Source organism: Podarcis melisellensis (assembly GCF_964234715.1).
Source record: "Podarcis melisellensis genome assembly, chromosome: 6".
NCBI classification, from domain to species: Eukaryota; Metazoa; Chordata; class Lepidosauria; order Squamata; family Lacertidae; genus Podarcis; species Podarcis melisellensis.
Window position 1 is genome coordinate 84,239,230 of NC_138538.1, and position 25,592 is coordinate 84,264,821.

Sequence of the window (25,592 nt, forward strand, 5' to 3'; positions counted from 1 at the left end):
TAAGAACTTTGCTTCAGGATGAGAACAGAAATCGTGCTCCGGCAGCGTGGCAGCAGCGGGAGGCCCCATTAGCTAAAGTGGTGCTTCAGGTTAAGAACAGTTTCAGGTTAAGAACGGACCTCCAGAATGAATTAAGTTCTTAACCCGAGGTACCACTGTAACCACTTGCATTCTGAAACGGTTCAGTCCAGGTAAAACTTCCCTACTTGCTTCTGCTTACGGTACCAGCTGGCCCCTAGTGAAACCTCCGTGGAGTCTTTTTGCATTTCTCACACCTGTAAATTATACAAACAAGTTGGATTGGCCGGTGTATATACTGGATTTAAAAGTTGCTCTCCGTTCAGCACTTACAACATCCGCAGGTGACACATTCCAAACGAAATAAGTGCTCATAGCATCACTCATTAAAAGCACCCATAGGGTTGTTAGGCGGACCGACATGACACCACGCTTCGCTTATGGCTTTGTAATTGGATTTTCCAGTTAAATCAGCAGTTAAATGCCTAATATGTGGAGTCTCGTGTAGGTAGAGCATTCTGTATTGATTTTTCATCCGAGGTGCCCTCTGCATTTATTATTTATTCCATAAAGTAGTGGCAAATATATTGCACTTCCCCCAATAGCACTGCATTAGCTCAAAAGAGGTTGTAAATCTCGTTTCTAAAATCCCCGTTCAGAACTTCATACAGACATATTAGCCACATATGGTAACTCACACATCGTCCCAAACCACAAATCAGTATTTGCTTTTTACATACACCAGTGCCTTTTATCTTATGGGAGCTCTGATTTGTTTTACCAAATAGCCAGGCTTGTGCACACATTTCGCATACACATTAGGATTTTTGTCCTTGGCAGTTGTAACAAGAAGCAACTCTTGTGCTCGCCCCCTGCGTCCTGGAAGAGATATGTACGGCAACGGAATTGAGATTAAACAAAGACACAATGTCACTGCATACAAAAGTGCCTAGCAGTTCCTATGTATTCGTCTTCTGTCCATCCATCTTACCAGATAGCTATGGCCACTAAGGGCGAGAGAGGAGACATTGTCCCTGCTGCTGTGCATCACAGTTGGACATCCCCAGTCTGGCTTGGAGTCGATAGCACTCTATAGCAGGGGTACCACAAATTAAGAAGGATAATAACAAGCTGGATTGTGGACAGAGGAGGGTGACCAAGGTGATAAAGAGTCTGAAGACTAAGCCTTACGGGGAACGACTGAGGGAGTAGGGTATGTTTAGCCTGGGTAAGAGGAGACTGAGAGGAGATACGATAGCCATCTACAAATATCTAAAGGGCTGCCACATGGAGGATGGAGCAAACTTGCTTTCTGCTGCTTGGAGACCAAGGCACGAACCGATGGATTCAAGTTACAAGAAAGGAGATTTTGACTAAACATCATAAGGAACTTTCTGGTGGTAAGAGCTGATCTACAGTGGAATGGACTCCCTTGGAAGGTGGTGGACTCTCCTCCCTTGGCTGCTTTTAAGCAGATGGCCATCTGTCATGGATGCTTTAGATGAGATTCCTACATTGCGGGGAGCTGGACTAGATGACCGTCAAGGTCCCTTCCAACTCTACAATTCTATGATTCTATGAACATGGTTGGACTACAGTTCCCATCAGCTTCAGTCAGCATGGAAAATGCCCTGGGGTGATGGAGTGCACCACATTCAATCCATCTGTCCTGGAGGGCACCACATTCGATCCATCTGCCCTATATGTAAGTTGACCGCTTCAGGTCAGCAAGGTGTGATCCAGAGAGACAGATCTGCTCCAAAGTGGTTCACTGCCCACAAATCATCAAGATCTGTAGAGCTGCCTTTAAGAAAGCTCCGCAGCGGTACAATGAGGCATTTTGTGCACTCACAGATGGGATTATTTCTGAAATAGTACTAGATTTTTCAACTGAGTCAGCTAGCAACACTTAGCACCCTTCCCCACCCTTCCCCACATGATGCAAGCCTTCTTGGCTGATTTCACTCAACCAAGGACGTGGGCAGCTCTCCCTCGTCTGCTATAAAAAGGTAACGGTAAAGGACCCGACAGTTAAGTCCAGTCGTGAACAAATCTGGGGTTGCGGCATTCATCTCACTTTACTGGCCAAGGGAGCCGGCGTACAGCTTTTGGGTCATGTGGCCAGCATGACTAAGCCGCTTCTGGTGAACCAGAGTAGTGCATGGAAATGCCGTTTACCGTCCCGCCACAGCGGTACCTATTTATCTACCGTGCTTGCACTTAGACGTGCTTTCAAACTGCTAGGTTGGCAGGAGCTAGGACCGAGCAACGGTCCTCTGCAACACACAGGGAGCAGGAATTGTACCAGAAACTCCAAAGCATGTGAAGTAAACTCTAAAATGACAGGCAGAATGACGATGCTTTTAAGGCTGTTCATGAAGAATAAATTTTGTATGGTCATCAACGTTAACAAACCACTAACTGGTGTAGATCTCCCCTAACTAGTGAGAGTTGGTTCCGGGCACACTTCCTGATAAAATCCTGGCTGCTGAATTTTGAATTTACTGCAAAAGGAATTTTAGCAAGATGTCTGGGATTAATCCCAAACCTTTAACAGCAAGGCATGGCCATTTTCCAAAAAAACAAATCTGTTTTTCATAAAAGCCCATGGTGGGGTGTTTGGGTGGTGCTTTTGACTGCTGGATCCCTGCTCTCCCCTCCCCTAAAAAAGAGCTTTTATGACCTTCAATGTACACTATTTCTAATAGGATAATCTCCCATTCTTTCTCTTTCCCCCTGCTATGAATGTTTGGTCACTGAGTTTGAAGCCAGGAGCCTTGCTTGAAAGCATCCACATTCATTACTGCTCATCAGCATTAATCATGGTGACAGCTGCTGTTAACGGCCCTGCTTATTTTGCACCCACCTTTTCAGCGCCGCTGTCAACGGGACCATTTTTACGATCCCCCAGAGGGCGATCCTTTCTCTCTGAGTAGCTGTTGGGAGAGCAGCTCCCCCGCCCTCTTCCCCCTTTCCCTTCTGTGGTCCTGAGCCAGCTACCTTACCTCTTTGCAGGAGACTGGCAGCAAATGCCATAATTTACATCCGCCTTGGAATTTGCAGCTCTGTTGGTAACGAGATAGATTTGGGTTGTAAACGCCGCTAAACACAAATGAGACCAAAGTCTCTGTAGCACCACAAATCTTGTCATTCTTCCAAAGCTCAGGGTTTTCCATAAAGACTTTAGCAGTTGTTCGTTGTGGTATTTATTTCCTGCAGGAGCTCCAGCCTCATTCTGTACATGAGGGGGGGGGGACTTGGCCTCCGGTTGGAGGATGGATGGTGGCTAACAGATTGAGGTTGAATCCTGACAAGACAGAAGTACTGTTTTGGGGGGACAGGAGGTGGGCAGGTGTGGAGGACTCCCTGGTCCTGAATGGGGTAACTGTGCCCCTGAAGGACCAGGAGCACAGCCTGGGAGTCATTCTGGACTCACAGCTGTCCATGGAGGCGCAGATCAATTCTGTATCCAGGGCAGCTGTCTAACAGCTCCATCTGGTACACAGGCTGAGACCCTACCTGCCCACAGACTGTCTCGCCAGAATGGTGCATGCTCTGGTTATCTCCCGCTTAGACTACTGCAATGTGTTCTACGTGGGACTACCTTTGAAGGTGACCCAGAAGCTACAACTAATCCAGAATGTGGCAGCTAGACCACATAACACTGGTCTTGAAAGACCTACATTGGCTCCCAGTACATTTCCAAGCACAATTCAAAGTGTTGGTGCTGACCTTTAAAGCCCTAAACGGCCTCAGTCCAGTATACCTGAAGGAGCATCTCCACCCCCATCGTTCTGCCTGGACACTGAGGTCCAGCTCTGAGGGCCTTCTGGTGGTTCCCTCATTGCGAGAAGTGAGGTTACAGGGAACCAGGCAGAGGGCCTTCTCGGTAGTGGCACCAGCCCTGTGGAACGCCCTCCCACCAGCTGTCAAAGAGAAAAACAACTACCAGACTTTTAGAAGACATCTGAAGGCAGCCCTGTTTAGGGAAGTTTTTAATATTTAATAGACTATTGTATTTTAATATTTTGTTGGAAGCCGCCTAGAGTGGGAAACCCAGCCAAGATGGGTGGAGTATTAATAATAAATTGTTGTTGTTGTTGTTGTTCCATCTCGCTGAGCATTTTGCTTTTTTCTGCTTCACAGGTCTTCTACCTACTGGCTGAACCGCATCCAGTCCTTTCTTTACTGCAATGAGACTGGCCTCCTGGCCAAATGCAGTTGGAACGTATGAATGCAATTTTCTATTATGTTGGTTGGTTTGCATTTATAATGCCCCTTTTCCTCCAAGGAGCTCAAGGCTTGGTATATGGTTCTCCCCTTCTTCATTTAATCCCCACAACAACACTGTGAGGTAGGGTTAGGCTTAATAAGTCTAGACGCACGCCCTGGTGAACCTGCAGGATCACTGCCCCGCAATCCCGCCTAAGGATATGATATTACCATTCTGCAACTTGGAGGATTCCGCTGCAGCAGATCCAGGGAGACCTGAGGATCCTCTGCCAGGGGCAGAATGTGTCTTCATGGGACCCAGGGCAGGCACGCCCAGGTGTGCCGGGATGGGGTGGCGCACAGAGGGTGACATGAGGAGTACAGAGCAGGGCAGGCTATTCCAATCAGTCTGGATCAGACTACGGTAATTGGAAGGGTGCATGTCTGTTGCATCCTCCTGACACCATCCTTTCAGCGACATGAGAAGGATGCAGCAAGGCAGATACTTGCCCTTCCAATCAGTCCGGATTCAGCTGATTAGAAGGGCAAGTGCCTTTTGTATCCTCCTGATGCCCTGACAACCCCCTGCTGCTTTGCCCGATTATCGTCTTCCAACGCAACTACTCTATTCCGAACTTAAAAATGGAAAGCATAATGCTGGTGGTCAACGAAAGAGGTATGACGACTCTCTCAAGGCAAATCAAAAATAAAATAAACAACAGGGAAACACTGGCCTGTGAGTGCTCCAATTGTAGAACAGCCTTTACCAAAGGTGTCACGGACTTTGAAGATGCTCAAACTCAAGACGAAAGGGAGAAATGAGCTAAGAGGAAGGCAAACCATCACCAGGATCATCTCCTGCCTGGAAACCTATATCCCCACTGTGGAAAGATGTGTGGATCCAGAATTGGCCTCCACAGTCACTGTTAAGATCATGTTCATGGAAGACAATCTTACTCGGCTACAACTTATCAACAAAGAGGAAGAAGAAGAGCTTTGCGAACCTGGGATGTGTGATTGGGCTCACAAAGCAACACGGTGCTGGCAGGGACAGCGTGAGAAACAAAATACCCTCAAAGAAAATATGTCCAGGGCAAACCCCTCCCCTTCACTCTGCCCCACTACACCTCTGTTTCCTGCTCCATCATAGTAGGAGATCGCTGGAGAAGGCTGAGCTCTTCATTTCAGCACACCCTTCAAGTCCTGCCTTATTGGCAAGCTTCAACAGCACGAGCGAGTTCATGAGTGTACTTTTCTCACGTACAAACTCTGAAGAAGAAGAGGAGGAGGAGGAGGAGTTTGGATTTGATATGTCACTTTATCACTACCCTAAGGAGTCTCAAAGCAGCTAACATTCTCCTTTCCCTTCCTCCCCCACAACAAACACTCTGTGAGGTGAGTGAGGCTGAGAGACTTCAAAGAAGTGTGACTAGCCCAAGGTCACCCAGCAGCTGCATGTGGAGGAGCGGGGAAGCGAACCCTGCTCACCAGATTACGAGTCCACCTCTCTTCACCACTACATCACACTGTGAAGCACACGCCTGTGTATGACCCTTTGCCTAGACCCGTTCTCATTCTTCGTTCTCATTCTTCATCCTTATCAGCATGTGAATACAACTGCCCCCCAAAAGCACTTTCCAAGCATTGTCCTACAATAGTGGGAGCCACTGAAGTATTCCTTCCTTCGTCATTTGAGTGGGATTACTTCCCCCGCAGTCAAACAATGCCTTGTCATGTAACTTCCCTTGTGCTTCACAACAGGAATCCTTGCAATGATAAAGTTTCTCTCTGCAGGAAGCGTCATCCATCCATCTTCTCTGCAGCATCCCAGACAGGAAGGCCTCCTCCTGTATATCTCACTGCCAAGCTATCAATATTGATTGCGACGATCCTACCCAAGAGATATCAATCCCTTCTCTTCATTCTTTCTGTAGCACCTGCTCTAAAATATATCTCCATTTGGAGGCACCCCACAGTCCCTTCCGCAATTTGGCGGGAACCTGCTTCTGACAAGAACAAAGTTGGCGTGGCAACGATACAAAGTGCTGTGTATATTCTTTCAATTTTCATTGCTAGACTCTCTTTCCACTCATACATGGGTATGGGTGAAACATCTACAGGTATTTCTGTGGATATTTCCGGGTCACTCCAGAGAAATGCTGTGCCAAAAATTTCTCCCACATTTTTGGACCATAACACATCAATGAAAAAAAGAAATTGCATTCAAAAATTATCAAAGGGAAGGGAATTTGTGTGTGTGGAGTTTTATGGGTAGGGTACAGATGTTTTCATGAACATTCTTTCCTTCTGAGGTGGTAACTGAAGGGTGTTTCCAAGGATCCTTTTTTATTGCACAAATCTGCATTGTGCAGCCTTCCTGGGTGCTCACCTTTCCTGAAAATCTCATAACATATTCAGCTGGACTTTCCTCTTAAACACAGGAAGGTAGGAAAGCTTTGTGATCTGCACCGGACAACTGTTCATTGTTATTTTTTAAGTGAAATTTTATTTTTATTAGAACTCAGTGTGGGTTTTTGTTTTTGTTTTTTAGTAAAAGGGAAGCACTTCCCTTAAAAACAAAATCAGCAAGCAAAATGGGGCATTCTTTTGCCAGCCTTCTGGTTTCCTGGACTCAAGGGAAGATGACATCAAATAACTTATGGGGTTTTCCAGATCAAGAAGTTTAGGAGGCCAGGGAGGCTGCAGTGGTAGAGAAATGTTCAGTAAAAAGGCGGGGAACACACACACTACCTGTAACCACCTTGCGATGATATAGTAAGCTCAATCCTTCACTCACCAAAGTTCTGAAGAAGCTCAAAATAAATTTCAAAGTACTGTGAGAGTGAGGGAGAAAAATAGAAGACTTTCACAGTGGAATGAAGTCTTTTGAGAAATTGGAGCACAGGTTTTGGAACAGCATCTTCACAAAGCAACATAGGAGATTTGAGCTATTGAGCCACAAAAGTGTATGAGCAACATATATTTTTATATTTAGACTCACAGGTTTGTTCCCTGTTCAAAGTGGTGACTGTTGCTTATGATTGTTCACCATCTAAGTGTTAACTGGATCGGGGCTGTTTATCTTTGCTTCCTACAAAAGTGCAAACTGGCTTGTTACTGTGTTGACCTGTTTACTCAAGAGATAGGACTACAGCAAGCCCTTCCCCAACATTTTTTTTTTTTTGCAAGTGTCACAACATCTTTTACCAGTTTCTTGCCTTCTTTGTCTTGCTTTTGCAAGATTAATAATCACCATTCAGAAACCTGTTGCTTTAGTCAGGACACTTATATATACCTGTGAATATGTAATTTTCACTTCATGGAGCGAAGACTCATTTTACCACCACTACGTGTAACTTAAGAAGCAGCCATCAGTGAATTTGGGTAGAAAGGCATTGTGGATAACAAGGAAAGAGATAATGAGAATTTTTATATTTGCAACTCCTGGGTATGGCCCTTACTGTTACCAGGCAGGAATCAGAGCAATCTGCTTCTTTTTCTCTGCGACTTCCAAAGCTATTCAAGTTTCAGGAGTTCATAAAATTAGGAACCCTCTTAAAACTTTTTAGCAAATGATATGTAATAAAACCTCTAAACTTGCTATACTTATGCATGATATTTTACTGTCTAGTGCAGGAGAAAATATTTTCCATCACAAGTTCTATCTTATATTTTGAATATTTATTTGCTTCTCTTGCAATATTCCCCCATGAGGTAGTAGGATTATTTTGTTTTTCTGATTCCCCAGACCCACTCCCCTGAGATGGCTCTATTTTCTTGAGATAAAATATTGCTGGAGGATTTGTGATGAAATGCATGAACCATACATGGTGTTTTTGGATAATGGGAGATCCTCTCACTGTAAATAGATGGATATTATGCATGTCTGCTGGGATAGCTCAATCAGTCGAGCGTGAGACTCAACCTCAGGGTCAAAGGTTTGAGTTGCATATAGGGCAAAAGATTCTTGCGTTGGAACAGGGTTGGACTAGATGACCCTTGTGGTCCTTCCGTCTGTGGATATTTTATTCCTGCTCTGTAAATCGTTTTAGAAAATAGTAACCCCCTCCCCTGAATATTTACTGTGCAGCATGGATACAGGGGTTCTGGGGGGTGGGATTCAATGGAAATTATTGACACAGAAATATTAAATCCTATGCAATGTACATATTTCTATACAGGATGAGTCCAGTCCCAGCATAACTTTCAATGCATGCTAGAAAGGAAGTAGGGAAGTAAACTGATGGGTACTTAATGTGGGGTAACCTGCCTTATGTCTAATTAATGCATGAAGGGGTTAAAACCATAGAATAAGCTGTCTTGCTAGTCTTAGCTCCCCTTGGGAGGGATTAGGTAGGATTCCAGGATAGTTAAATATGACATCAGGAACCTGCTCCTGTTTCAGCGCTGCCCACATGATCATCTACCACAGGGGTCGGCAAGCTTTGCCGGCCATGGGCCGGATCACTCACACAGAGATCATGCATGGGCCGGACTGGCACAGCGCGATGCCAGAAATCGCGTCTGCGCATGTCCAGACGCCAAAAATCACTTCTGTGCATGCCGAGACACCGAAAATTGTGCCTGCATAGAAGTGATTTTTGGCGTCTGGACATGCTCAGGTGCGATTTCTGGTATCTACGCATGCACAGACGCCATTTCCGGCGCCACTCACCGAGTCCTGCACCGCACCATGCTGCTTTAGCACAGCGTGTGAGGGACTTGCCAAGCAGGTGGCTCGGTTTGTGGGCGGCTCGTGGGCTGGTAAAACGGTCTTCGTGGGCCACATCCGGCCATGGGCTGCATGTTGTCAACCCTTAATCTACCACCAGCTGCCCTGTGGGAAACACCTTTCAATCTGAGGAGAGCTCAGTTGGTAGAACATGAAACTCGTAACCTCAAGGTCGTGTGTTCAACCCCATCTTGGGCAAAATATTCCTGCATTGCAGGGGTTTGACTAAATGTGACTTGTGGTCCCTCTCAACCCGGCAATTCTATGCTTCTGTGACTCCTCAGTGGCACAGCCTGACCAGTGCCTCTTCACTTGCTTGCCTCATGCCCTAGCCGTGTGATAGCCTTTTGGTTGAACCACTGACAGCGCCAGCAACTCCTTGAACCGCAGTGCTCTGTGGAAGAGGAGAGAAAAAGTGTGGCAGTTCAGGCAGAGTATGGAGAAGGAATAAGTAGCAGGTCGAATGTGAAAAGAGAGCAAGGGCAGGGCTGGATGAGGCCCTAAGCTACTGAAGGTAATGGGGCCCTTTATATGTCCAGCTGTCCTTTGTCAACAACAAATTGCTGCTTTTTTGTGTGTCAAATATATGCTATATGGTAATTTATGGACCTAATTGGTATCTAAAGCCATTTGCACATGTGGCTATGCAGAATGTAGGCACCCTATATATAGAAATGAGCAAACCAGTGATATTTTAGGGAGCAGGCTAGCAGGTGGGGCCCATTACTTACATGATAGGAGCCGACACAACACAAAACACTGTTGCTGTATTTAGGTTTTATTTTATTTGTTTTTTATCTTATATCTTGGAAATGCACATCCAGTTTTTTTCCTTTTAATTTTTTTGGGAAACCCAAGTGAATGGGGCCCTAAGCTATAGCTTGTTTGGCTTATATGTAAACCCAGCACTGGGCTGGGTGGAGACAGGAGAGGGGTGAAGATATTTTGAGATGCATGTGGGAGTGGGAAGGGGAAAATATAAACGACAAAGCTCCACCTGAGCCTCCGGATCAGCAAATTCTGCTTAAAGTGGGGAGGCGGTGCCACAATAGCTCCAGAGAAAATGTCTGTACGTAGCTTGAGGGGGAGTGCACTATGGAACTCTTTGCCACAAGGCAAAACACTGTGGTAAAGAATTTTGCAGTTCCCATCGGTAGAAAAATATGGCAGCAATTCCCAACTGCTTATGCCAGCCTCTTCCACCATTTTGTGACTGGTTTTACCCCCTGGCCAATATTTTGAGACGGGTGGGCCTCAATAATTTTCACCCATCTCAACTGAGCCCAGCAGAGAGAAAGTTTGTGTGATGTATTGATATTGCTTATTTTTTTATGTACATTGATGTTAGCTGCCTTGGAAGGAGCTGTATCCTGAAAGATGAAATATAAATAATTTGTAATAAATAAAGGGGGCAGGAAACACCTCACAGTGGCACGATTTAGAGGGCCAAGAAAATAAATGAAGTACTGGAAGTATCTTTCTTTCTGTACACTCGTTTACTTTCATTTATTTTATTATTCGGGTGGCAGGCCTGATTAAAAAGAACTGAGATTTTTGTTTTAAGTTTATCTGGTTTGCTTACTTTGAAAACCTCATTTTGTTTTCAGGGGAGGAGCGGAGCAGAAGGAATGCTCAGATTAAGCAACAGTTTGTAGGAGCGTAATATAGGCATGCATGTGGAATATTCATGAATATGTCGAGTTCCTGCTATAGCAATTCTTTTAAAAATGAATCCGTTCTCTTTACACACATTTCTCTCTCTGCATTTTTCACACAATAATGTGCAAATTCTGAACACTGAACAGCACGCAGTCTGCCAAGGAAACTACCACAGGTATTCATATAAAGAATAAAGATTTTAGACAGAAGAAATAGAACGTGGGCTCTTTTTAAGTGCTTTTATTACTCATGTGTTGGTACACACTTATAATACATACACACAATTCGGCTAATTAACATGCACCTACCAAATGGCTTCATGTTGTTTTAGCACATTGTTTTAAGCAAAAGTGGAGAATAGAATTTTCACCTTGCAGTCCAAATCTTGGATGACGTTGTTGCCAGCTAAAACCTGCTTGGCTGCTGATCTTCTCCTGTATCAACGAGCTGTTTCCTCCAAAGATCTGGAAATAATATTTGGCAGGAATGTTACAGCACTACATCTGTTCCTACGGTCAAGATGTGCAGAATCTGAGAAATGTCCCAGGAGACCTGGTAAACACCTCTTCGTCCTTGTGGATTTCTCTCTAAGTTAGCCCCTCTCAATTTGTATCAGAAATTTGTTTTTTAGGAAAGAGGCTCAGAGATGGAAAGAAGATAAAGTTCCTACCAGAGAAGAATGGCAGATGGAGTTGATGAAATGGCTAAAACGACTGGAATGAGAAATCAGGAAGTCCAAAATTTTAATAAAGAATGGGGAAAATTTGTATCTTAAATACCATTGTAAACAGTTAAAATCGTTAGTAGGATTGGAATATCACTTGTAGTTTAAGGGTGAATTCTGGGCACAGTGGAGATGTAAAAGATTTGGGTCACCATAAAGGATGCAGAAGGAAATGATTACGGTAATAATAGGACCCACAAACGGGAGGATGGAAGTCCAATAAATTCCCTGGAATCTTGTTTTTATTATTTATGTTTGATATATCTCTGTAAAACTTTAATTTGAAAAATCAAATAAATGTTTGTTTGTTTGTTTTAAAATTTCTTTTAGGAAAGAATTCAATGGCAATTTTCACCCTCCTTGACATTGTCAATTTTGCCCACTTTGGTTAGCTTCTTCACAAGTTGGGAATTTCCAGGATATGCAGCTGACGATAAAGGTAAAGGGACCACTGACCATTAGGACCAGTCGTGGCCGACTCTGGGGTTGTGGCGCTCATCTCGCTTTATTGGCTGAGGGAGCCGGTGTCCAGCTTTCGGGTCATGTGGCCAGCATGACTAAGCCGCTTCTGGCAAACCAGAGCAGTGCACGGAAACACCGTTTACCTTCCCGCCAGAGTGGTACCTATTTATCTACTTGCACTTTGATGTGCTATCGAACTGCTAGGTTGGCAGGAGCAGGGACTGAGCAATGGGAGCTCACCCTGTAGTGGGGATTTGAACCGCCGACCTTCTGATCCACAAGTCCTAGGCTCTGTGGTTTAACCCACAGTGCCACCTGCGCCCGCAGTTGATGGTAGGGGATAAAAAACCCCCCACACAAATCAATCTTGTTATATCCACCATACATTTAAAGCTTTCCCCAACCTTAAGAATCCTTGGAAGTGTAGCTTATCCCTAAACAAAGACACAATTCCCAGCCTCCTCAAAAAGAAAAACTAGTTTCCATTATTCTTTGGGGGAAACCACGTGTTTTTAAAAGTACGATGTGGCTTTGACATCTCTCCCTCAAATGACAAGTCCTATTTTGAATGCTGGTGCACACTTCATTCTAGAGAAGGTCCTGGGCCAGCAACTGATCGCAGAACCAGTCTCAGCTACTCATTATTAGTTTGCAAATCCACTGAAAGTTCAGACCAGGGCCAGCCCATGTGGCAGGGTGAAGCTGCCATTCTGGGTGTGAAAGTCTCCAAGGTGGTACCCTTGGTCGCACCCTGCCTACCTCGCCACCTCTGCCACTAGGGAGAGATGTGGCACTAGCATCCATGGCGATTTCCAGCGATATCTCCCCAGAACCTGCCACCACTGCCACCATTCACACTAATGCCACACAACCTAGGCAAGAGATGCCCAGGAGGTCTGGCAAAATGAAACACACCACCCATGGTTCAGACATTGCCAGCACTACTTTTCTAGAAAAAGGGGTGCCAGAACTCACCATGAATGCCTCCCTTTGTTCTCTTATACAGTGGTACCTCGGGTTCTTAACCTGAAACTGTTCTTAACCTGAAGCACCACTTTAGCTAACGGGGCCTTCCGCCGCTGCCGCCGTGCGATTTCTGTTCTCACCCTGAAGCAAAGTTCTTACTATTTCTGGGTTAGCGGAGTCTGTAACCTGAAGCATATGTAACCCGAGGTACCACTGTAATGACAATGGTGCCCACCTGACAGGCGCCAGAACTGTCAAACCCTTTGTTATTTACTGCGAAAGCAGCCATCGAGGCAGCAGTGAGCAGAAAATGATGAAAACTTCTTGCCATTTTCACTCTCAGCAGCACCCCTCTCCTCCCAAGTGAAATGAACTTTCCCAAAACACAGCTTCAGAAGCCAGGACAGAACTGATTGCTGCAGAGTCAATAATACAGGATTGATCAGATTGAGGGGGTATATTGTCCTTCACCGGCGGGGGGGGGGGGGGCTTGGACTGGGCCTGGCTCAGTGATCTTCGGTGTAGCACAGAGATATCACAAGTGCGCAAGACGCTGCTTTGAGACACTGGAGTGCCTGGGAATAGTCAGAAAAGATTTTAGACATACTGAGAGTACAGACATGATTCTCTTCCACTGCATAAATCATTCCTCTGGTTTATTGCCCATAACTTGAAGAGGGGGGAAAAAAATCTCCAAACTGTGCACATCAGAAATCCTACCTTTATATATGATAATTGATTTAATCTCCCCCGGGGAAAGGTTATAGCTTGTAAGCCCGATTGTAAAGTCTACTGTTGTTAGGCAGGTAGAATAGCCTCATGATTCCACATCACTGCAGAATACATCACTATTTAGATACATTAAACACAACATGTAGAAAATGAAAACAAAACCTTTTCCAAGCATCTATACGTTTTTACAAGCTTCCCCAGCAGGGAGCTAAATTTGTCTACGAGCCCCATCAAGCTTACATGGCTTTTCCCCAAATGAGAACCATAATTTTCTTTTCAAATATACTGATTAGATCTCAATTGCTAGCAAAGAAATTGCTTATACAGTCATGTATATTTTACCGTATGGGATATGCTTCTACTTTAAGTGGAATTGATGGCAAACTCTGGATATATACCTGGACTTATTCTTGGATTGTGTGGGTTTTATTAAAAGGAATACATTTCAAATACCTGGCTTGAATTGCCGTGCATTCCTAAATAGATCTGAATTGTACAACTACAAACAGCCTGGGATTAGCACCCCGAGAGCAAGGCTGAAAATGCTTCCTCGAGTTTACAAAGAAGATATGAAACCTCAATGACAAGTTTTAAACATAGCCCTATTTAAGATAATCCAGCAGTAGTGATAAGAAATTGAGGTTTTAAAGTTTCGAACAAACTCAAAAAACAGGGCAGAAACTCAAAAAGGTTTTAAACAAAACCCTATTTAAGAGAACCAAGCAGTAATAAGAAATTGAGATTTGAAGTATCAAACAAACTCAAAAACAGGGCAACAGATTTCAGATGGTTTATCATTTATAAACATCAAACTCCTGAGATAAATACAGATATTTTAAGAAAGAAATTACTACAGTGGTCTTTTAGGAAAAGTATACTTAAATATCTTTTTAAGTTCATTATAGATTAACTCCCAGAATCTTTTTACCTTGCCACAAGTCCACCTCATCCAGTCCATTACCAAGGCAAAGCAACAGTCTATGTACTGCAGATGTGAAGGATATTCTGAAATTGTCTTACCCGTGAACACCCTGGCCACTCATTCTGCACCAGTTGACGTTTCCAAACTGTCTTCAGATGTAGCCCCAAGTATAATCATTACTGTACTGATTAGGGTGTCATGACTTCTTATATGGTTTAGTCCATGGGTAGGCAAACTAAGACCCGGGGGCCAGATCCGTCCCAATTGCCTTCTCAATCCGGCCCGCAGACATTCTGGGAATCAGTGTGCTTGTACACGAGTAGAATGTGTCCTTTTATTTAAAATGCATCTCTGGGTTATTTGTGGGGCCTGGTTTAATTGCATTTGGAGTAAAGAATTTCCTGTTAAGTTGTTCTTGTTTAAGATAGGGAGCCTGAACTCTAGAGCCTTCATTAAAAATAAAAATTCGCTTGCCACCTAAAAGGAAAGACACAAAATGCGTACCCTTCTAAGTGTCTTCCAAGTTATCTCGGTGGTTTTGTTGTTGGGGCAGACCAGTGGCCCATGGAAGCAGGGGTATGCTTGTTTAAGTGAGCAACTGGGGCAAAAATACTCAATTGAATACAAGTGAAATTATTTAAATCCTGCAGAACTCAGGCCAAATTAAGACTGGCTGAAGCCTTGGAGCTGTACTAATTTGCAGGGTGAAGGGGCCACAGAAAGAAAAATAGCATTTTTAAAAAAATATATATGCATTTCTCTGGGTTAAAGGGACCAAAATTTGATGCCTACCATACAAACAGTAAGCTCCCCTTTTGCAGTCTTTTTATACCTGGTTTCCATACCCATGTGAGGCTGAGTTGGGAATGACTTGCCCAAATCAGGAAATGAGCAGAAATAATGGTTGCTTGAGTTTAAAATGTGAAGCTGCATTCGTTTAGGCTATCTACTGCTGTTGATCAAGGTGTGGCTTTTGTTTACATTTTACTATAAAATACCAGCAGGGGAATGTATCAAGTCAAAGCCTGGAGGATGAGGGATGCCTGCTTTCCTAGCGCTATCAGCAGAAGCAATCCTGGAGTGGCAAGCTATTAATTGCAAAGTACTACCTTAATTAAATGGGGAGCATTTTACACTGCCAAGTTTATTCTTTGAGATGCATAGGTCAAGGCAGGTAAAGATCAGAGGAGTTATCAAAGTGCCTCACACCCTCATTTTCCCATCCTTTCCCAATTTAAAATAGTAACTAAAACCTCGAGTCTTATGGGATTTTGTAGGTGCCTGAAGTGTGACTGAGAAATAATAGTAAAAGATGTAAAATAACTTTCTTCCTCTTTGCGGCTGTTCCTTAAAAGCACAGCTATCACCCTGCATATACTTGCTTTGAGATCAGCAGCAGTAATTGCAATAGGACCTACCCTTTGAATGGACATGCATAGGTTTCGGCTGCAAGTCAGCATGCCTTCATATAACGAAGGGCATGCAACTATTTTTAACTGTGGAATGAGTTCAATAATTGTAGTTACTTTGACTGATCCATTAGAGGGGGGAAAAACCCAAAAGCCAGAGTAAGTTTATAAATACCTTTATTAGGATCAACCAAAATGTCGCAAACTAGTGGTTAAAATAGTTTTCTTTTTATAGATGTGAGCACTACATCACAAAGCAAGGATGTCCACACACCTCAACCTATTCTATTTGCTACCCAGAAATGCTTGTTTCAAGCCCGATTTCAGTGGAAGAGTGGGAGATAGTCTCTGCAAATACATGTGCACCCATCGGTGCTAAATTGGCAGGCCCTGCTCTAACTACAGCACCAAACTGACTTGGTGCTACTTTTTCACTTCAGTAGCAGCAAGAAAGGCGGTAACGACACCTTTCATCACCCTTCGAGACGCACAATGCCTTTGCTGGTTAGGCTTCTTGACTGAGAAATTAATGGCAGAATCAAGCAGCTAAATGAATCAGAGGGAAGAGACAAGATGATTTCTCTTCTTCAAAAGGGACGCTACTCAAGTCTTCTTGAATCGGCGACCTGCCTGCTTCTTTCCCAAAGACCCCGATTCTCTTTCACCGCAACAATTTCCCATCGGTGCCAGTCATTTGTCACGTGATGAAACAGAGCAGATACCATCCATCCCTTTGTTCTGGAGGCACCCGGATCTATGCCTCCTCCTCCTGGTAGATGAGGGGATGGACTTTAGGGTTGCGACAACAGGTCAAAAAAGAGATTTTAAACCTAGGGCAGAATGGGGAGAAGATAAATTGAACTGGGTTGTCTTCACACACTATATTGCTTCACTGAATTTGGGGCAGATGACAACTGAAATTGCTGCCATGAGCATCTTGTGGAGAAGGCAGCAAGGAGCTGGACCGAATGAAGGCGTCCTGTCAAAAGAGCCTTCAAGGGAAGCCGTTTCGCTTCATGTATTTAAACCGGCCTTGAGAGCAATGTTTTGAAAAATAGATTATTTCGAAATAACAGATTAGTTCCATCCCTGATTGGGGAGGAATGGTTCCCTAGGGTTCTAAATCGTTACAAACACATGGGGGTGTGAAGTTAACAATGTCTGGCGCCATCATGCATTTGCGGAAGCAGAATTGGCTCCCCTCTGCTGAGGTCTAGATACAAATACAACAGGCTGTTAAGTATTGTGTTGTGCTGACTGTGTGATTTCACTCTGAAGTGTTCCCTGCTGCTTCGCACAGTGTTTGTTTTTTGAATAGTCTTTTCTTTTTTTAAAAAAAAAGATTTTCTTGTTACAAAACAAATAAACAAGGTAAAGTACATACAGTGACTCCTCTTTCAGTTCATAGTCTTTTCCACAGTTCATTTATTTATTCACTTTTATTAGCTCTGCGAGAGATTGGAGTCCAGACCATAGCTGGTTGTGTTTGGTTGGTTGCATTGTGATTTGTATGCGTGTGTGAGGGGCAGCAAGGCAGGTTGTTGGGTCAGATTAGCCATATTGATTTGTATGCTGTTTGGGGGATAGAAGGAGAGGAGTTTGGATTTGATATCCCGCTTTATCACTACCCTAAGGAGTCTCAAAGCGGCTAACATTCTCCTTTCCCTTCCTCCCCCACAACAAACACTCTGTGAGGTGAGTGGGGCTGAGAGACTTCAGAGAAGTATGACTAGCCCAAGGTCACCCAGCAGCTGCATGTGCAGGAGCGGAGACACGAACCCAGTTCACCAGATTATGAGTCTACCGCTCTTAACCACTACACCACCCTTGTGCTGTGTTTATGTGATACAAGGGAAGTCTTTTCAAAGTAAATAAAGTATTTAGTGGCCCATCAAGAGGCCCAGTTCAGTTGCACTGAAGAGTCTTACTAACGCAGGATTCAATTCCAAACATGTCTACTCAGAAGTCTACTCATAATTCAAGGCCAACTGAATTAAGCGTACACCTCATTCCTGGCATGGGTGTCAAACTTTCCTGTCTCAAGATTTCCTCTAATTGGCTAACTTACAAACATTGGCTACCTCATTTCCATTGAAGATTGGACAGGGATAGAACACAGAGCTACAGCTATTAAAAACTGTAAAATCTGTAATCTAAAATAAAAAATGTTGGAGCACTCAAAACTGTTCAACTCTTTCCTGATGTCTAAACTAAATATAATGATGCACATGCACATTCTAAGTAATCCCACAATTTCCTGTTGCACAACGCGTCCCCTCTCCCTTTGCTCACCTGAAAGAGTTGCTCTTACCACATTTTCCTGGCGGCAAAACCAGCAGTAGGAGTTGTCACAATGGAGGACATATCATGTTTCAGCCAGTGGATTCCAGCAGTGTCTAATACAATAAAATACATAATAACTTTCAGAGGTAGAGGTGGTGTCTTTCTCCAGTTTTTATTGGGACTAAAAATTCCCTTTAGCTCCAGCCAGAATTGGCCAAGACGATGGAAACTGTAGCATCTGGCGGACGCCACGTAAGCTATCCATGATAAGGATGCTTTGCCCAACCACAGCCATTCAATATTGCCTTGTAGTAATTCATTTTAAGTCAAATGGAGGTATGCTGGTGACATACCAACTTTTATACAAACCTACCTGGAAGTAAGCCCAATGAGGCTTACATTAGATTACACTGTTAAAAACACAAAACATCAATAGGGCCAATGGTGTGACACTGATCACTTGGTGATCAATTAAGTTTAAACATTTTAAAACTTAATTAAATTTGCATTAAAAAAAATCTAGCCCATAGAAGCTATCTAATTGGCTAGGTTCCTTTTGGTCAGTAAAAAGGAAAGTTCTTCCAGAACACCAGTAAGGTGACACACACACACACACACACACACACACACACACACATATATATATGAGTAACTTTGAGTAGTCAAAGCAGGGAGGCTAATTCCGTTGGAAATTGGACAGGAGACAGATGATTTCCAGTTAAGTGGGCTATAATTTATTAATTCATTTTCCTGCCAACAGGAGAGATCAAATCCTTTCAGTCCTTCTCGGAATAATCCAATATATAAATAAATCATAGAAATGATAAAAGATACATCAAACGGGGATTTGCTTCAGTCCTGAAACATTTTTAAGGAAGGGAGTCGAAGTCTAGCTTTTGATTGCCACTTTTGAGAGACAAGTCTAATTTACAGAACTTTGTTTCCACCCTTTGGGTGCTCTAGAGACGGCTCAACCTTTCATTGACTAAAATCTCCCACCTGACACTGCTGCTTGGTTGACAGTCCTTTGAATGCACATTTGGTTGACTAACCTCTGGCCAGCTGCTAATTTCCTCCTATAACAGATGCACATTAGGACAATTGCTTCTGTCCTGCACCTTTTCTATATTAAGCAAGTTTCCTTCTCTTTCACTTGCTTAGTGCTATAAGGTCAGTAAGCCACAAAGAAGTATTTCCCACCTGAATGTTTCACAGATGGCTCATCTCCCGAAAATCAGCACCTTTCATTTTAAAACGATCGCTTGTCCATCCGTTTACTTAACCTTAGCACATAGCTCGTAATTTAAATGCCGCTGGTGGGTTCTGTTAAGTAATATCACAGGGGGGTGGTAATGGGAGCCAAGCGCATTTCTTGTCTTAAGAGCCTTTCGAAGGCTTGCCAATAATTGTCGCAACATCAGATTGTTGTCTTGCGTTACGCAGAAAGTCAAGGTCGCGGCCAAATTTCCTGCAAATCAATGGCTGCGACAGCCGACAAAGCGCATCGGGATAAAACGGATTGCTTCGCAATGGATTAAAATAATGGGTAAAGTAGAGACCAGGAAGCCGAAGTCGCCGAGAGACTCTTTGGGAAGCTCAGAATATTTTCTAAAGTATTTGCTAGATATGCCCTAAGAGAATTCAATCAATGCGCTTCACTGCCCATGACCAACAAATGCCTGGCAGTGGCAAAATCTGTGGCAATGGTGCATTCAAAATACTACAGAAAGGGTTAATGCTGTAGCATTGAATGTTGGGGGTCATAAACTGAGGCAGGTTTTTTCCGTTACAGTTCAGTTATCAACTGTTGTGTGACGGGTTTTTAAAATAATAAGTATTTTTTTATTAAAGATTTTTATTGGTTTACAAAAGTACACGTGTTGTCTTTTTTTTTAGGCTGCACACTCTTCTTTCACATTCAACTGCTGTGTGAGGCATTTTTTTTTAAAAAAATAGTATTTTTCTTAAAAGATTTTCTTGGTTTACAAAAGTACACACGTTGTCTCTTTTTTTTCCAGTCTGCAGTCTTTTCCATTCAGCTGTTGTGAGGTTTTTTTCAAAAAATTAAATAATAATAATAATAACAGTATTTTTTTTATTAAAGATTATCTTGGTTTACAAAAGCACATGTGTTGTCTCTTTTTTTCAGGCTGTAGATTCATTTACATTCAACTGTTGTGTGAGGTTTTTTTTTTAAAAAAATAACAACAGTTCTGTCTCTTTTTTTCCAGGCTGCACTCTTGTACATTCAACTGTTGTGAGGTTTTTTTTAAAAAAAATAAGTAATAATAGTATTTTTAATTGAATATTATCTTGGTTTACAAAAGCACATGTGTTGTCTCTTTTTTTCAGGCTGCACTCTTTTACATTCAACTGTTGTGTGAGGTTTTTTTTTTTTTTTAAAAAAGTAATAATCATCATTTTTATTAAAGGTTTTCTTGGTTTACAAAAATGTCTCCTTTTTTCAGGCTAAATTCTTTTACATTCGAAGTGAGTTTTAACTGTGAGAACAGCAAGTGTTGCTACCTCAGAGCCAGCCTGTAAATATTAGTTGGTCTCAGATACAACTTCATGTAAATATGTTTCAGTAATGTAAATATTACATGCCTCTCTTGTGCATTCAGTCAGACCAGAGCCAAGTACGGCAACTAAAAATCATGTTATTGTAAAACAAAGTTTGTGTGGTTTGTTTTTTTTCTAGGAGGGAAAAAGAGAACTATTTAAACAACCCTTTGCACAACTCTGCAAAGTATTTTGCAGCAAAATCTGTGTCTGGGCAGTGCCAGGTTTGGGTCAACATGACTTATTTCCCTTCCCCCATTAATTATTATCAATATCCCTGTACACAGAAAACTAGATATCAGGGAGAAGAAAGTGTTCTCCGCAATGTAAAGTTTACCACAGGGTGGATAAAAATCAATGATTTTTTAAAGGTAAAGGTACCCCTGCCCGTACGGGCCAGTCTTGACAGACTCTGGGGTTGTGCGCCCATCTCACTTAAGAGGCCAGGGGCCAGCGCTGTCCGGAGACACTTCCGGGTCATGTGGCCAGCGTGACATCGCTGCTCTGGCGAGCCAGAGCTGCACATGGAAACGCCGTTTACCTTCCCGCTGGTAAGCGGTCCCTATTTATCTACTTGCACCTGGAGGTGCTTTCGAACTGCTAGGTTGGCAGGCGCTGGGACCGAGCAGCGGGAGCGCACCCCGCCGCAGGGATTCGAACCGCGACCTTTCAATCGGCAAGTCCTAGTCCTAGGCGCTGAGGCTTTAACCCACAGCGCCACCTGAAAATACGGATTTTTAAAATAAAACGCTTTGAGAGGAAAAATCTTTCTAAAGATAAGTTTTCTATTTAAGTTACATTATAGTCCAAAGGCTATTCATCAGGAAATAAGGAATTGTTTTAAGTTTTTCATGTGTGCTCAGTCTACAACGTTTAATCACATCAGTTAACAAACATGGATACATATGCCATAATGTTATTGCTTTAGTTCAATAAATTGTTTAAATTCTTCTCATGGAAATGATGATTGTTCTCCTTCCAATGAAGTACAGCAGAAAAGTTGTCCAAATAAAAACAATAATTTCATAATAACCTGTCTTCTTTGTATTTCTAATCGTATAACCAAATCAGCAATTTTTTGATATAATTGTAAAAACTATTCTGAAAATTTATTATTCCAAAATAATAATAGTAGTAGTTATTATCTATACCCTGCCCATCTGGCTGGGTTTCCCCAGCCACTCTGGAGAATGAAACCTTCATCTAGCTGTAAATATTAAGATTATACCAGCAAGAATGAGTCTTTCTGTTTCTATCCTGTGAACTGCCCTGAGATTTTAGGATGAAGGGTGTTATATACCGTATTTCTCGCTCTAGAAGATGCACCAGACCACAAGACGCACCTAGTTTTTGGAGGAGGAAAACAAGAAAAAAAAAATCTGGATCTCAGAAGCCAGAACTGCAAGAGGGATCGCTGCGCAGTGAAAGCAGCAATCCCTTTCGCTGTTCTGGCTTCTGGGATAGCTGCGCAGCCTGCATTCGCTCCATAAGATGCACACACATTTCCCCTTACTTTTTAGGAGGGAAAAAGTGAGTCTTATAGAGCAAAAAATACGGTAAATCTAATACATTTTCCTGTGACTCCCTTTTTAAAAAGGTCTGCTCCCCCGAGTGTCCTCCCTGTTCTGCTGACAAATTCTTTTATATTTTATGTGTTTAATATGTCTGGATTGTGAATGTTTTATGGATGGTTCGCCTGTTTTCCGTCCCTTTTGCGATTTTTTTGGTCTTAAATTATGCCCATAAAGGCTGAACGAATGAATGAACAAATTCAACTCAGTACATAACACTTATATGGCATGTACACAGAGCAGGGACCACCCCCCAAAAAATAACAATTGTGGGGTTCGTGGGTCCATTTGAGAAAGTGTTGTGGGCCACAGGATAGATTTGATTTAAATCAAATCGATTTAAATCACAATTTAAATCACTAGTCAGTAAGACTTGATTTAAATCATTCTTTTACAGAAAGACCCATTCTTGCTGGTATAATCTTAATATTTACAACCAGATGAACGTTTCATTATTGAAATAATAAACTTTCAGAGTAGTTTTTACAGTTATATAAAAAAAAATACTGATTTGGTTATACTATTAGAAATACATAGACATAAGAAATTATCGTGAGGTTTAATAAGTCAACTGTTTATATTTGGACAACTTTTCTGCTGCACTATCAGAAGAGGAAAAATAATCATTTCCCTGAGAACCATTTAAACAATTTATTTATCTAAACCAATAACATCACAGCATATGTATCCACATTTGTTAACTGATGTGGTTAAACGATTTTTTTTTAAAAAAAACAAACCCTTAGATGTGAGTTTTAGCACCCATGAAAAACTTAAACCCTTCTTTTCATTATAACCTTTGGACTATAATGTGACTTAAATAGAAAACTCTCTTTGGAAAGATTTTTCCTCCAAAAGCATTTTATTTTAAAAATCCAATTTAAATAAATAAATAAAAAATCTGATTTAAATGAAAAAAATCTGATTTTTTTTCCCTTTAAAAAATAATAACCATTGATTTTTATCCACCCTGCATCCATTTTGTGTTGTTCTGTCCCAAAATGGCTGCAGGGGAGGGAGATGCAACTGCCATTTAATTTTTTAAATTTAAAAAGGCAACCGAATGGGAGAGGAGGGGGTGGGGTTAAATTATTGGTTTGTTGTCCTTCTTCAGTGCATTTCCTGTTTTTGTTTATGTTGAAATCCGCCTTGTGATCTTAGGCTTGAAAGGCGGTATACAAATTTAATAAATAACCATTTAACTTGGAGGGCCAACTGCGGTGGTTTGCAAAGAGCAACTCTGCAAAACCAGCTTTTGCCCCTACCTTGGCCGGTTTATGGGGCAAAACAATTGTTCGCCATCCTTTTTTGTTTCTTGGATTTATATATACCGCCCTTCATCCTAAGATCACGGGGCGGCTCACAAGAATAAAATGACCGTTCGGAGTTTATTGCACGCAACCAAGCAGAAAAACCGGGCATTTTTTTCCCTCCCGTAGGGGGTCGTGGGATTGCAAAGTCATGGGAAAGGGAACCTCCGGGGTCATCTAGCCCAACCCCGTGCCAGGCAGGTTTTTTGCACCCACTTTTGCGAGTCACTCCGGATTGCGAGATAAAAAGCGACTAAACAAGTTTAACAAATGGTAAGAAAAATAAAGTTGCATGGGAAATCCAGCCAGAGGGGCAGGGTATAAATAAAAAAATAAAATGTATTTATTTTAGTTTTAATTTATTATTTAATTTATTTATTATATTTACTTATATATATTATTTATATATTTATTATTATTATTATTTATTATTATTAACCCATTCTCTTTGAAACCCTCTCCCTCTTTTCTGGCCCCCACATGCAGCCATACCCTCCTTTTTCTCTCCCCCAACCAGATTTTGCCCGGGTTTTGCAAGATAAAAAGTGACCAAACAAGTTTAACAAATGGTAAGAAGAATAAAGTTGCATGGGAAATCCAGCCAGAGGGGCGGGGAATAAATGGATGAATATATGACTGAATGAAAATAATAATAATAAATAATAATAATAATAATAATAATAATAATAATAATAATAATAATAATAATAATTTTATTTTTAAAAACCCATTTCAGGGAAGGCAAACTACCCGCCTGCCCCTCCCTTCTAACCCCTTTCCCTCTCTTTTCCGGCCCCACATGCAGCCATTCCCACCTTTCCCTCTCCATTTTCTTCCTCTTCTCCCCACTTAAGCCCCCCAACCGCTCACCTGCTTTCTTCTCCCTCCTTTGTCTAACTGCCCCGCATGCAAAGCCCATCCCTTGCTCTGCCCTTCCCAGGTTGACCAACGGGAACTTTTCTCTCTCCCGCAGCCAAATTAGAACAAGTCATCTCTCTTCTCATTGGATGCCACCGGCATAGAAAGAGTGAGAGAGGGAGGGACTATTCTAATTGAGAACCACCCCTCTCTCCCCTTTGGCCAAATGAATCATAGGAATTGGAAAAGGGATCCTGGGGTCATCTAGTCCAACCCCCTTCAATGCAGGAATCTCACAGCAGTCAGTAGGTCAAGGCAATATAGCAAGTTTTGGGAGAGGGAGGGAGCGTGTATGTGTGTGTGTTTGTACAAAGTTTGTCATTCCATTTATTATTTTTGTTTGGTTGTTCGATAATAACAAATATGATCCAATCTATCACAATTGTAATAGGGTCTATAGCTTATAGTTTATTTTAACCCCAATTTTTTTATTGGTTTTCACAATATTATAAAAAACAAACAAACACACAAGACAAACACAAATCATAGCCTTATTGAAAATTACAGTTATTAACTTTGTTAAGTGTCTTCCTCGCTTCCCCTTAGTTGAATTACCGTATTTTTTGCACCATAACACTCACTTTTTTCCTCCTGGAAAGTAAGGGGAAATGTCTGTGCGTGTTATGGAGGGAATGCCTACGGGTGGCATGCCTACGGATTTTCCTCCTCTAAAAACTATGTGCGTGTTATGGTCGGGTGCGTGTTATAGAGCGAAAAATACGGTACATTGCATGTCCTTTTACCGTTTTTCCAAATCCCAATTTTTATGAAATTTAACTTAAACATTAACATCCTTAAATCTTCACCTTATAGAGTTAAACATATTATTTCATCACTTAAGCCCATCCTAAGCCCATTAAGTATCTGCAAGCTATTTCCAGTTAATTTAACTTAACAAATTTAACTAAATAATCATTAAATTTATTCCATTCTTCGTGATACTCCTCCTCCTTCTGGTTGCGGACTCTTCCGGTTAGGTCGGCTAGCTCCAAAAAATCCATCATCTTCATCTGCCATTCTTCTGTTGTTGGTAATTCTTGGGTTTTCCACTTTTTAGCTAACAAAATAGCTATAGTTTAAAGGTGGTTCAGCTAGGGCTGACCCACGCATGA

The 25,592-nt window shown here is 42.2% G+C and overlaps 2 long non-coding RNA genes across 3 annotated transcripts in view; both read right to left on the reverse strand.

Annotated features, from left to right (window-relative positions):
• LOC309371915 overlaps nucleotides 1–25,592 on the reverse strand; it is a 399,586-nt gene that overhangs the window by 348,455 nt on the left and 25,539 nt on the right. The gene's annotated exons all lie outside the window — the stretch shown is intronic.
• LOC309371884 lies at nucleotides 9,189–19,110 on the reverse strand. Of its 2 annotated transcripts, XR_014169311.1 has the most exons (4): nucleotides 18,129–19,110; nucleotides 14,526–16,666; nucleotides 10,992–11,085; nucleotides 9,189–9,356 (listed from the first exon to the last, which is right to left on the reverse strand). It is a non-coding gene; the product is annotated as an uncharacterized lncRNA (long non-coding RNA). The 2 variants fall into 2 exon arrangements; XR_014169312.1 differs by lacking the exon at nucleotides 9,189–9,356 and having other exon boundaries at nucleotides 10,847–11,085.